Source organism: Pavona decussata, unplaced genomic scaffold (assembly GCF_977016875.1).
Source record: "Pavona decussata unplaced genomic scaffold, jaPavDecu1.1 SCAFFOLD_22, whole genome shotgun sequence".
NCBI classification, from domain to species: Eukaryota; Metazoa; Cnidaria; class Anthozoa; order Scleractinia; family Agariciidae; genus Pavona; species Pavona decussata.
The window spans coordinates 372,918-386,223 of record NW_028145445.1 but is presented as its reverse complement, the minus strand read 5'-3'; the positions used below and the strand labels follow the sequence as shown (position 1 = coordinate 386,223).

The 13,306-nt window shown below is 37.7% G+C and overlaps 1 long non-coding RNA gene across 2 annotated transcripts in view; it reads left to right on the top strand.

The window, feature by feature from the left end:
- The window catches only part of LOC146486014 (uncharacterized), a 370,416-nt gene that overhangs the window by 308,335 nt on the left and 48,775 nt on the right, over nt 1-13,306 (top strand). The window lies entirely within an intron of this gene.

Below are 13,306 nucleotides of genomic sequence, written 5' to 3'. Positions count from 1 at the left end.
TTCACGGAGACCCTCAAAAATGAGGGTCTTGTCATGCGCTTGCTCTATGAAGACATCCGCTGTCTGATATTTCCCAGGCGTTCCAGCATGTGCTCGCATGTGAGTGAATTTGAAAAAGCCTGAAGTGGTGTGTTTTGCCATTTTCTTTGTACAAAATGGGAAAAAACAAAAGAAAGAGGAAACTCAAGGAGCAGGACTTTAAGAAAGTGAAATTAAAAGCTGGAAAGAAATTACAACCTGCTCAGAATGCGACGGAGACTTCGTTCAAATCCAGAGCGATCTTCATACCGGTATGAACTCAGTTGAATAAAGACTTGGAGCCTACCAATCAAAGAAATCAAACTCTTAAGATAACAAAAGCAGTTAAGCTGAAAGGAAATGTAAAGGGCTAGGGCTATGTTGTGTTATATTATTTTTTTCTGCGCAAGCTTTTGGAATCTGTGCAAATTAAGTTTTATTTATTCAATGTAAACCTATATGCAGAAGCCATGGGCCATGGGGCTTTCCAAATTTTGACCGCACCCCTCCCCACAAGGGGGGGGGGGGGGGGAGGTATAGGATTTTTTCTTCAAAGGAGCTGCCAAAAGTTAGACCATCCAGATTCATTTTTCAAAGGCGCCACCAAAAATTCAACCCCTCTGATTGTTTTCTTCAAAGGGTGTTGACAAAAATTTGAATTGAGGTATCAGATTCCTACCATCGTCAGGGTGGTGTGGATAAGAAATAGAATGCTCCCATGTTCACCGGCATTGCAGATTAGTTTTAATTATATCATTAAATTTGAAAGTTCATATAGCATGAAGCTTTATAAATGTCATCCCCCAATCAACTTGTATTGTATAATGCAATATTTCTGCACCTATTTTCATTACTTTGTAAGATTTTTTAGGAGAAAGATAGAAAGATATAAGGTGGAAAGATAAAATCAATTTAATCGAAGGCCAAATGGTAAAATTCAAGACTGTGTTCAAGGTGGTGACACAGGCATTTTTTCTGTGACCAAAAGACTTTCTTTGTCTTGTAAATGACATCAAGACTGTGGGACAGCTTCACACACAAAAAATGAGACAGCGAGTCCTCAGAAATTTGACTAAAATTTTGACCATGTAATGACCTTACTTTTGATTCATTCGATTATAACTTATAAGTCAAATATAAGCTTCCCCCACCCCAGAATAACTATGTTTTGCTACTATACTTACAGGTTCCTGTAATCTTGACATGATTTATGCAACCCAGTTAGGTGCCTAAGGGCCTAAGTCGACGCACTATAATCTTTGATTACTACTAGTTTTACTTTATTTTGTATATGCACAATATGCATATTTTTCTGAAGTAGCCAATAACTTGCATCTAATACTGAATACGCTGATTATCTGTCATATAGGATTTACTTGCTCAAGTTGGCCATTACAGTGTGACAACGAGACAGGAGACACTTGTTGACCTGAAAGTTCTCTTCCAATGCCATCAGAATCTACTGCAAGAAAACCTAGAAATTGTCATCAAGAAGGTTGCTGAGAAAATGACGGACAGTGAGCCATCAGTGAGGCAGTCACTTCTTTTGTTTCTTTGCTTTATTTTCCCAATGGTACCCCAACAAAGGATGGCTCCATTTTTGTCACTGATTATAGCTCATTTGAGTTGTGCCATGACACACATTTATGATGATATTCAGCATGATTCTCTGGCCTTTCTCGAACTGTCTCTGTTACTTTCCAAATTTAATGGTGAAGAGTTCCTCTCAGTTGATTTACAACTTTGTAGGTATGATTTCACGTCAGAACACTCCACATGTGAAGAAGTCAACAGGATTACAACTTAAAGTAGGAAAAAAAACTTTCAGTGAACCCAAAAGGAAAGCTTTCTTCTCTCAGATCACGTTTAAAAGTTCTTCAGCAGATGCTGGCATTTTAGAAAGCTCTGGAATCTTCATCAAAACCTTGGCAAGAAGAAGGCACTTTCCCTTCAGTGAGCAAATATGTTGTATCAGTTACCAAACCCATCATCAAGTTTAACAAGCTCCAACCAACACAAGTTCAGGTGTTGCAACAGTCAGTTGATGAACCAAAATTAATGCCCTTCATCAGCTTAAACAGCTCATCATCAGCAAACACAGACAATGAGTCTAACATTTTTACTGATGAGAAAAAAGTGAAGGACTTTGCAGAGGTTATTGTGCCATTATTACTAGAATGCTGGATTGAGTGTAACCCTGCGCAAATGATGACTGGTCTTCCTGATGATGTCACGTCATCTTCAGCCACTGATGTGATGCTTACCATAGCAGAAATTCTCAGTCATCTTCAAAGCAGCACAGAGAAACCAAAAGAATTGTAGTTTCTCTGAACAAAGCTCCGAGTTAAAGTGCTTACAAGAAATACACTTGAAAGATTTCAACCAACACTTCATGAGTTACTTTCCATTTACAGCAAGTCATGTTCCATCTGTTAAAAAAGGGAAACGAAAACTTGGAAAATCCCCTCATCATTCTGAAGAAGAGAAAAATGGTTCTTCTGTGTTAGCACTGAACCTAAGAATCTGTGAAATTATGCTCCAGTTTGTAAGAAATGATGAGACTTTCCCAAAGAATTTTGGCCCTTCATTTCAGTCACTGGAAGAGTTTGTTGTTGAATCTTTGGGGCTAAAGGCCAAAGGTGGAACCAAGGCTCAGTTGTTGCAGACAGAACATGTGGAGAGTTTAGTCACATTCGCATACAGGATTATTGTCCATCAATGCTCTTGGGGACAACAAGGTAAGATAGTGCATTAATATTATTAAAAGTACTGGTAATTACGCGGTTCATAGAGGATATGCTGTTACTGTCAAAAGGTTTCTAAAGTGAAATAATAATAATTGAATAGAGCCAAACCCTGCCAAACCCAGCTTTATGGACACCCACTGCTTACTGTAGACAACACTAGATGGCTCCTACAACCATAGATTGATGAAAAAAAACATCCCATGAAAAACATTGTATCTTAGTTTGTGACCACTTCACGTCATCTCACTTACGATTTGAATTGGGTAAGATACAACATATTTTCTCTTGTATAAACAACCCCAACTCAGGTTGAGAATTGGATAAATGACATGCAGTAGTTAAAGGTGATAAATTATCTTTCATAAGTGAATACTTAAGATATTTATTAAATATCTATCTTTTTCCTTCCTTTTTCTTAGCACAAAGCCCTGGTATGATAAAGGAACTGCTGAATGCAGCATTTAATTTGTACCAGTCAAGTCACACAATGTCTGGGACCAAGAGGGTGCTGATGTTGTTTTTTGCCGATCTTGTTTTAGCTGCAGATCCTAATGTTTCAAGGTAAGTAACACGTAAATGTTTTTATTAATTACCCCCACCTACCTGTAGGTGTATCGTAAACTGCCACTTATAAGCCCTGCAGCTGGGCTCATACAACTTTGTAAGAGATTGTGGGGGGGGGGGGGGGGGGGCTTATATCTAAGGGGGCTTATAACTGGGATTAAAAAAGACCGTTTCGAAATGAGCTATAGCAGTGTTGATTGAAGTACATTCTTCATTTACTGGTTTTTAATTAAGCTTTAAAATGTCAATATTTGCAACAAAATTAAAACTAATTATGGAACAAAACTAGCACGGGGCTTATAATCAGATGTATTTTTTGGTTTACAGGTAGATGGGCCTATAACAGGAAGGCCTTTAATACATGCAAGCGGCAGTTTAGGGTATATGTGAAGGGGTTAACTTAGGCCTAACCTGCGAGCAAGCTCTCTGGCTCCTTCTTACCTCCCCCCACCCCCTTCCCCAAGAGCTTGCTCGCAGGCTATAAAAGACCTTACCCATATGAGGAGGTACAAAATTTAACTGTTTAACGCCTTTACAGCATCTGTTAGATATTTTGCTCAACCGTTTAACGGCTCAAGAACAGATTGCGCAACCGTTAAAATGCTTTTGCAATCCGTTAGGCATTGCTTATTTTCCGTTAGAACGTTAGAACAAAACGTTAAAACACTTTGGAAGCCGTTAACCATCCGTTAGCTATCCGTCCATTTTTACCCGTTTAACGGATAAGCGTTAAAGTATGTTTTCTTGTGCAAGGTCACAAATAGTAAAGGTCTCATCCACACTTAGAGAGGTACACCTCTGCTTTTATGGAAGAGGAAAAAGTCTCAATTACCAATAATAAAGAGGTTAACATGCAGTGGACATCTAGGAGATAAAATGCCCCATCCCCAACACAATGCCATAAGGTCCCACTATTATATGGGGGTTAAAAGTGCCATCCACATTTAGAGCATTAAACTTCTGCCTGTTTAGAAGTACATGTAGCTAATATTAATAGTGGACATCTTGGGGACAAATGCCCCATCCGCAGTACAAGATCATCCCAATCAAACCTCTGCTTGTCTATAAGTCCCAGATACTTGAAGGGGCTATCAGTGGACATCAGTTCTGATAAATGCCTCACCCACAATAGTAGATCATAAGGTCCCACCATTATATGGTACGTGTAAAGGCCTCACACTCTTAGGGAATTAAAGCCACCCCATATTGAATATGTAAGGTTCCCAGCTACTTGGACAATGACCCTAACTGGATGAAGTCAGTAAAGTTTCCACCAATAAGTAGTGGATATGTGCCCCAAGATTCAGACCCCACCGCCGGTACCCCACCAAGGTACACACCGTATGGGAGAGGTAAAGGTTCCAGGATGTACTAAAAGTCCCAGGGAGATGAGCAGATGAAGATTCCACCCACATGTCTGGAGTAATTAAGGCCCAAGTCACTTAAACTCATAACTTAAAAAAGAGCAAGGCTGATTTCACAGTCAGGGAAGTATATTTTCCAATATTTCAAAAGGCACAGCCTATCTTTTTTAGAGTATGTTTGAGACTGACCCTGTCTCAAGAGACGTTACGATTTTTTTGCCTTTCGAAATATTGGAAAAATAATATACTTCCCTGACTGTGAAATTAGCCTTGCTCTTTTTTAGATTATTTGTTCTACAAGTTTTCGCTGATTACATGTAGATCCTTTATTACAGGATTCGATCATTGTTTTTATTTTGTCATGGCGGTCCTTGCAAACACAGTTAATTACTGGTTTTTGCTAAACTCATTATACCACATGCAGGAGTATAAGGTAAGGTATGGTAAGCTGCATCGACTTTGATATGTTCTTTCATTTAATAGACATGAAGTGGTGCATGGATTAGTAGAGAGGTGGTTACAAGGTTTGCCAAGTTTGCTGGTGCAGTTGAAAGACAACAACCCTGGCATGACTGAACTTGTTCTTGGCATCTTGAAGAAAGCTGTGATTCAAAGTGCTCTGAACCCAGATGGAAACTTTGCTTCTCACTTGGTCACATTTTTCTGTAAGTACCTTGAAATATGGTGAGCTAGAACCTTGAAGTTAATGGGAAATAATAATATACAAACTGCAAGTGGGTTAATATTTAATAATTGATAATAATTGTCAATAATTAATTCTTAGTTAAAAATTGATAATTATCAAGTAATAATAGTTGTTGGTTAAATTCCATCATAAGTGAATACTTTGCCTATACCAGCTATCATGTAGGAAAAAGTTAGTTGAATGTGCATTTTGATTTTTTGAGCAATTAGTGCTAATTAAAATAGACAAGAAATTAGCTTATTACTAATTTTCTTTGAAACTTAAGTGACCAAGACAAAATTGGAACTGATGCTTGACATAATTTATTTTCTTTACATTTTTTAGTGTTCCATTTCAGTTGTTTCAGTTTTTAGCAAATATTTATACTTAAGGTTAATTCTTTGTATTGAATCATTTTGTTCAGAAAAGAAAGAAAGAACCAAGTTTGTAAATGATAACCAGTCTCTGTGCCAAACAGTCAGCAATGTCAACTTCAAAACAAAATAGTTGTTTACAATAAATTGAAATATTTATAATAATTTATAGTTTCGCTTAAAACCCTCCAATTGCTGATCTTTCTACAACTTTCCACCCAATTTACATGAGCAAAAGCTTGACATTTTGAGTCTTTGCTTTGAGAGGTTCAATATTATTACTAATAAAACATTTTATTAATTCTTTCTAGCCAACAGCAATGGCCCCTTGAGGAGTCTGAGTGAAGCTACTCAGAGATCAGCGATAGAGCTGCTGTTTCGCCTTCCATCAATGGATGATAATTTGTGGCAAGTCATAGTGAGCTGTTGTCAAGATAGTCAAGTTAATGGATCTGTTGTTCAGTACATCCTCCAAGTTCTCCATTACAGGTTGCTATTGTAATAAAAAGCCAAATATTACAATGAAACTGTGAAGAAGAGACTAGCCCCTACAAAAATAAGTCCGTGACCAAACGTCCTTCTGATAACATGCCAAATTAATGTACATGTATGCCCATGGACTATAAGGGTGCATGTACAGCTGTAGGTTATTTTGAGCTGTTTAAGGCTGTGTGAGCACAGCGCTTGGATCATTTTATTCTGTTGTAAGTTGTCCAACCATTTCAGAAATTCAAAATTCCCATTAGTGAGAACCCCTTTTCCCAAAAGAACCCCTCTCCAAAGAAGCTTCAGTGTCCTTTGAATGAGTGACTTAATTAGCCCTGAGCTTGTGTTCACAAGGAGAGAGGTCAAGTGCTCATGCTATCTCCCTTCAGCTAACAAGTTTCAGCAATGACCACTAACATTACCACGATAAAGCTTAAAAATATGTGTACATAATAAAATTATGTACCCAAACATGTATGGGAAGGGCTATCTTTTAGGCTATTGTACTAAATAATGATGATAACCTTTCATGTTGAACTGTTTCCTTTGTAGGTCGCCATGTTACCAAGGATTTTTGTCTCTCCCAGCAGCATTTTCTCTTCCATTGTACCTTAGTGCTTTATACAGCATACAGTGTAGCAATAGGTAAGATCATTCTAAAGTTGACAGTCAACTTGCGAACAAAGTAGTGATACTCTAAGTCTCTTATGCTAGGTATCCCATCCAGTCAGAACTAGTGATACTCTTAGTCACTTGGCTTGCCAGTTGGGTCCTTTTGCTCACTTGCCAAGAGTCCATTTGTTTTATAATGGTAATTGAACTAAGTGGAGTGCAATTTTGTCTGAAATCATATGCATGATTTCAAAATCTAACAAGTGCACAGCTTAAGTTTGATTTCAAATCACAAGTATGATTCAAGACCAAAATCGCACAACACAAAGTTCAATTACTACTTTATTACACCCATTTTGAAATCACACAATTTTTTTTATATTAATATTCATTTTCTTTCTTTATTCATTCATTGATTCATTTCCATTTTGATGGGCTTAAAAAAGGATGCGATTTACAGCAAAAAATAGTGCGATTCATAGCCGGTAAATACATTTATTGCACTGTTTAGGGCCAATCAGAATGCAAGGATCACCATTGATTTTAAAATAGGTGTAACAAATTGTGTTTCTGTCAGCATCTCGTCCTAACGGTTGTTCCAGAGATGTGCACATATTGGGGGCACTCCTTTGACAGAGAGGCAGTCGACTTGACAGAAAGGACAGAAAGCTAGGGCTGGCCTTTTCTATGGGGACAGGTTCTCTGATATGTATAAAGGTTATCTTGAGTTCACCCTGCCAGCTAAGTTACAGGTTGTGCAATGCGTTAGCCATGCATTACTTTGTAGTTGATTTCATCATTTTTAATTTTCTATTTAGGTTCCCATTTTAGACACATCCTTTTGTTTGGGGGTTTGATGGGAAAAGAGCTTTATTTCTTTGTTTTCATTTTCACTCTTACTACTCGGAAATAAATCTCTCTACATGCTCAACAAAATGGTGTGTTTGTGTTTTTGTATCGTGGTTGCCAGTAGATATTTCAGGGCATTTGTAAATTAATGCAAATTTTGTGTTTGCGAATTTCACATCTTTCTTTTTCTTTTCCGTTTTCCCTCTTGGATAACAATATTGCAGGATTTTCTAGACACGAGTTGACTGAGTATCAGGATGCGGTGAAACATGAGAAGACATATAAGTTTACTGAGTTCAAGTATGTTTTAAATACAGTAATAGCCCACGTATAAGAACCTGAATTTTCCAATTTAGCCTAAATAGGTTCTTATATAAATGGTACTTAAAGCAAATTTAGGCTACCAAGGTTCTTAAAATAGGTTCTTATATTTTCATATGAATTTCATGTGAACATACTATATATATTATAAATATCATCTCGTAATACAGGATAATGGCAAACACAATACACCTACAACATGGTACTTAAGCTTGAAAGAAAAAAAAGTTATGTCAAGTTACTTTTAAATAGATGATGATCTTAATTCAGCAGTTTCTACCTACACACTTTCACAGTAACCCCACTGATAAGAGCCTAACTTAAAATTTTAGCCTAAATAGATTCTTATGTGGAGGGGGCTTAAAATGAAAATTTTAGCCTAACAGGTTCTTAAAACCCAGATTCTTATACGCGGGCTATTACTGTATCTCATTTTGCTTAACTACTTACATTGAAATAGAAACAAAGGATATTGAAATAGTCTTTCTTTTGTTCCTTGTTGATAGGAAATGCAGTTTTATCATCCTGGAAGAAACCACACAGGTAAAAATAAAAAGTATTTATAACAGCATATTTAGTTGGCAAAGTGTTACTATAAGTTGCTGTTGTTTGAATTGGATGAAGTTTTGTTTGTCTTTTTTTCTTTCCAATTTATTCTGGTCAGTATCTAGAGAGAGCCCAGCTTTGTTCCTAAGCAGTCTCTCTTACGTTGTTGATTTGCAATGTTGCAAGCACCATATATCATTATCACTATATAGAAGAAAGATTCTCGCAGTTATCTACACAGCCAGACTGTTGCGAAAAAAACCTGACAAAAGTTAGGAGATCACTACACCGGCATCGTAGAGGTCATGGGTTCAAATCCCGTTCAAGCCTGAATTTTTTTCAGGTTTTTTCGCGACAGTCTGGTTGCGTAGATAACTAATCTTTCATCCTTATACATGCTTCATAATCATAATTTCTGTCCATTCAAAGCCTAAAGCAGGGACTGTTTGATAGTATGAAGTGAGTGCTATTTGGTGATGTTACTATGTGAACATACAATCCAGACATAAAAGAGAAGGAATAGCTTAGTGACCAGGCTGGAGAGAGCCTTACTTTAAAATATCTTAAAACTGTAACTTATGTATCTGAAGACATGTACATAGGCTGTATCACGGTTCCAAAGGAAAGATGGTGTGCAAAGAATAAAACACTCAACTGTGAGTGAAAAAAACTGTTGAGAGTACAACACTAACAGTATTTCTGCTGCGCATACTGCCATGATCTTCACTCCCTACAAACTTAGAGCCTGGAAATAACTTTCAATGTCATAAAAATGAGAAAATTTAATTTTCTGTGTTTCGTTTTGTTTATGTATAGGTTGAGCAAAGTGCAACCGAGTTTTCTACACGACAACAAGGTGGTACACTCAAGTTTTGGGACGACCATCAAAAGAAATTGCAGGTTTTCGTATACTGCATTTAGGTAAGGCTTAAGAGCAAGACGCGGGTAAATTGAAAACGCGAGCTTCTTTGGTGAACTTGAGAAAAACGCTATTCTAAACTGCACAATGCAAAACCTTTAACGCAACTATCACAACGCTAGAGTTTAAATACAGTCATTGCAAAGCTTGAGAACTAATTCGACTTGAGACACAAATGAACAGGTACAAGGTTTACAAAACCAAGCTGATTAAATCTTTATACGATCAGGCATTACAGAGCAACTCATCGATTCAACGTCACATTCATTGCAGCTAAAACAAAATTTACACTACACCAAGATGACTTTATGTCCGTTTCTTTTCTTTAGGCAAATGTTGAGAGTTTTCCGAACATTTTAGTGAGCGTTTTCTCCCAGAACAACAAGAAAATCAAGAAAATATTGCATTGTTCGTGGACGAAACTTTCCATGCCGAGCGAACGGGCAACGGGTAATCCCGAGCGGGCAAGATAGCTCCATTTTGCCCGTTCGGGTAGCCAACCACAGCACAGGATTTGACTCATCTTGCCCGCTTACGGAGGCAGCAATATAATAAACAGTGAATAACCGATACTGCACACTGAAGTGTCTAAAATTATATGTATTTCATAGTAAAATGTTAATTAATCTCTATTAGGCAGACAGGCAAAGTAGCCAGTCCAAGCTTCTCCTGCAGTACATGGGTTCAGCGTTGGAAACGTTTCTGGTGAGATCCCTGCAATAAAAATACTTTAAAAAAATGAATAAATAAATGAATATTTAGTCAGTAAAACTAACTAATCATGAAATCACTTCATCTGTTATATGTTATATAGCTAATCTTACTGGAACAGTGAAAGCTGTAGCCTGCGAAGGCAGACATATTTCCGGCCGGCTCTTCTCGCTTCTCTTTTTCGACGGAGAGAAGCGACAGCTGGAAGTACGTCTGCGTTCGCAGGCTATGAAAGCTGAAGAAGCAAACAAAAATAAATAAATAATAATAATAAAAAAGGCTTAAGAAAATAGTTCTGAAATGGTGTGGCTTTTGCAAAAACAGGAGTCTAATGCATTTCATGGGTTTCGTTTGCCAGGGTCCTTAGGGACATATGTTTAAAAATCTTGGACAAGCACTTCATTCTCTTTTACACTAGAGACCTCCTCCATCCTCCTCACCTCTCATCCCCCTCCCCCTCCTCACCCCCTGGATATTCGGTTGAGATATTACGCAAACCGGCCTACAAGGGTTGATGTTTTTGCAAAGATTTACACTTTTGCCTTTTGACTGTAAACGTATCTGCATTTGAAAATAGCTCGTTGTTTTCAAGACCCGTTCAGTTACATTTTCTTTCACAGGAAGACTTCAAAGTTCTACCTTTGCCTGCAGTGCATAGCCTTTTGTGCATAGTAAACTGGTAAGTGTCAAAGATTGCTGTTTACAAACCCTCTGTTTTCTCATAAGATCGTCGAGCGCGGTGCAGGAAAAATTGAAACCGCGGAAGTGAAGATGACTATGGAAAGCTGAGCAGATCATACAGTAATTTCGATGTAATGTAAAAATGGGACTCAGTTAGCGAGGTCGCAGGTTAGGCACGCAATTAACAATTGCTGAGCATTTGATGATCGATTGCAGCGATCATATGGACACTAATTACTTGACTACCAAGCCCTTACTATGAATGTTAGTTGTTACTGTTTTTGTTGTTGTTGTTGTTGTTGTTGTTGTTTACAGCTTGTTGGAATTAGCTTCAGCCTCGGAATCTACAGCCAGCAGTCACCGTTTATCAGCTCAAGTACACTCAAACCTCGCCAAACTGTCGCTAGTTTGTTTAAAACACTGTACAACTCTTGAATCGTACACCGAAGATTTAGCCAGTGATGCTTTGGATGTAAAGAGGCACTTGTCTGAGACAGTTGTAGAGTTGCTTCTCGCCTCGCCGGCAATCTTCACGGATATGCTATCGCTTTTGTTAAACATTCTTTCAGGTAAAACAGTCCTTGCAGCAAATCGCCGTTTACTGGCGGGTAAATGTTTTTTGTGGGGACTAATAGCATAAGAATAATTTGTATAAGCGCCATTAACCATCAGGTCCCAGTTATTCAAGAGCAGATAAGCGTATCCAATAAAATGTATAGTTGAAGTGCATTTTATTTTTATTATATAGACAGGAGTGTTTTACTGGAAAATATACCACTCGTAAATTCATACGAAGCTACATCCGGGACCCCAGTGACGTATTTTCCATAGTCTCACTAGTGAAGATATTGATGACGCCATTTCCCGCTTCTTCACGGTTGTTTGTGCAAACAGTCGGTGAAATATGGCAAACGATAGATTTGTCTATATAATAAAAAGGAAATTACACGGTGGCTTGAAGGTATGAATTTTATTTTCTCGTGTTAAAAACAATATTTCACTCAATCGCTGCGCTCGTTCGTAAAATATTGTTTTTCCCACTCGGAAATATAATTCATATCTTCGCGCCGCCGTGTAATATCCTGTTTATATCCGCTGAAATTGCGACTTCTCATCTGGATAATAAACTTTTCCGCTGGTGGAAAGTTAGGGCGCTTGTCTTGAAATCCGGAAGGTCATGGATTCGAAGGCTCCGGTTTTGAGAACTCGGATTGCTTTTTTGTGTCTACGGCTTCTAGAGAAGCGTAGACACTATGTCATCGGGTTGAGTGAAAGAGTGAAAGAGTGTAAGAGTGTAAGAGTGTAAATGCCACAGGAATCCCAAATGGAATCCTATCGAAAGCCGACGCTAATCCTCGACTGACCGAGATCTAAGCGATTGTTTTTCCGGATCAGGACAATGGCGACAATACGGTAAATGATGTTTTCCGATGTTGGTTTGCTTTTTACAAATAGTTTAAGTGATGATTTGAGCCAGAATTCTGTAACTTCTGTAATTTTCATCGCAAACGTGCCCGAATTTACTGCAAGAGATCGCTTTGAACAAACACAGAGTGTCTTCAAATTTTACATGCGTGTTTGCACGCACGCAAAAAAAACTGAAAGTTTTCTGCCTCTAATAGCAAATGCATTGTTTATCTCAATAAAACGTTTTGTTGAAAAAGCTTCTTGTTGATTTTTGTGGCTTTGTCAATTCATATATGCGTAAATGCTGCAAATGCGTAATCGAGGACAATTTGCATAAGCGGGTTGAAATTTGATATGCCAAAGGTCTTCATCAACATGCCGTGAATTGTGGCAATTTTTGCGTTCAACTGTGTTTTCCGGCAAATGATTAATAGGTCACCATATTATTTTACACCAGAAAACATTTGTTTAATCATTCTAGTTTAATATGCAGTTAATTTTGGAAGCCAACGACATTTGTTTATCTACTACTTTTTATTTATGCGAAAACTATGGAAACACGACAGGAGTCAAAGGGTTAAAAAATGATACTTGCCATTCATAAGTTCAGTATAGATTAATTAACAGTTTCTGTTGCATTTTATGCCTACGTTTCAGATTACAACTTTGCTTTCAGTGCTCAGTTATGTTTAGAACTTTGCTGCATTGCTTTCAGTACAAAGTTGTGGTTCACGTTGTAAGATTATATAATATATTGTTTATGTTAGAATAAAGTTACAGTTCTCTTCATACAAAATATTTGTGGTAAACGATACCAGCTTAATCTCCACTCACCAGTATTCTGTGCAACATTTTTACAACCATTTTTTTTATCTCTATCCTATTTCCACTCCTCCCTCTTCGTTTTCATTTCAGTCTTATTTCCCTTTTCTTCAATTCTTTTATATCACATTTCTATACCAGTACTGCAGTAGACACATGCAGTCTGAGACTGCCTATTTTTTCCGAGTATGCTTGCGTCA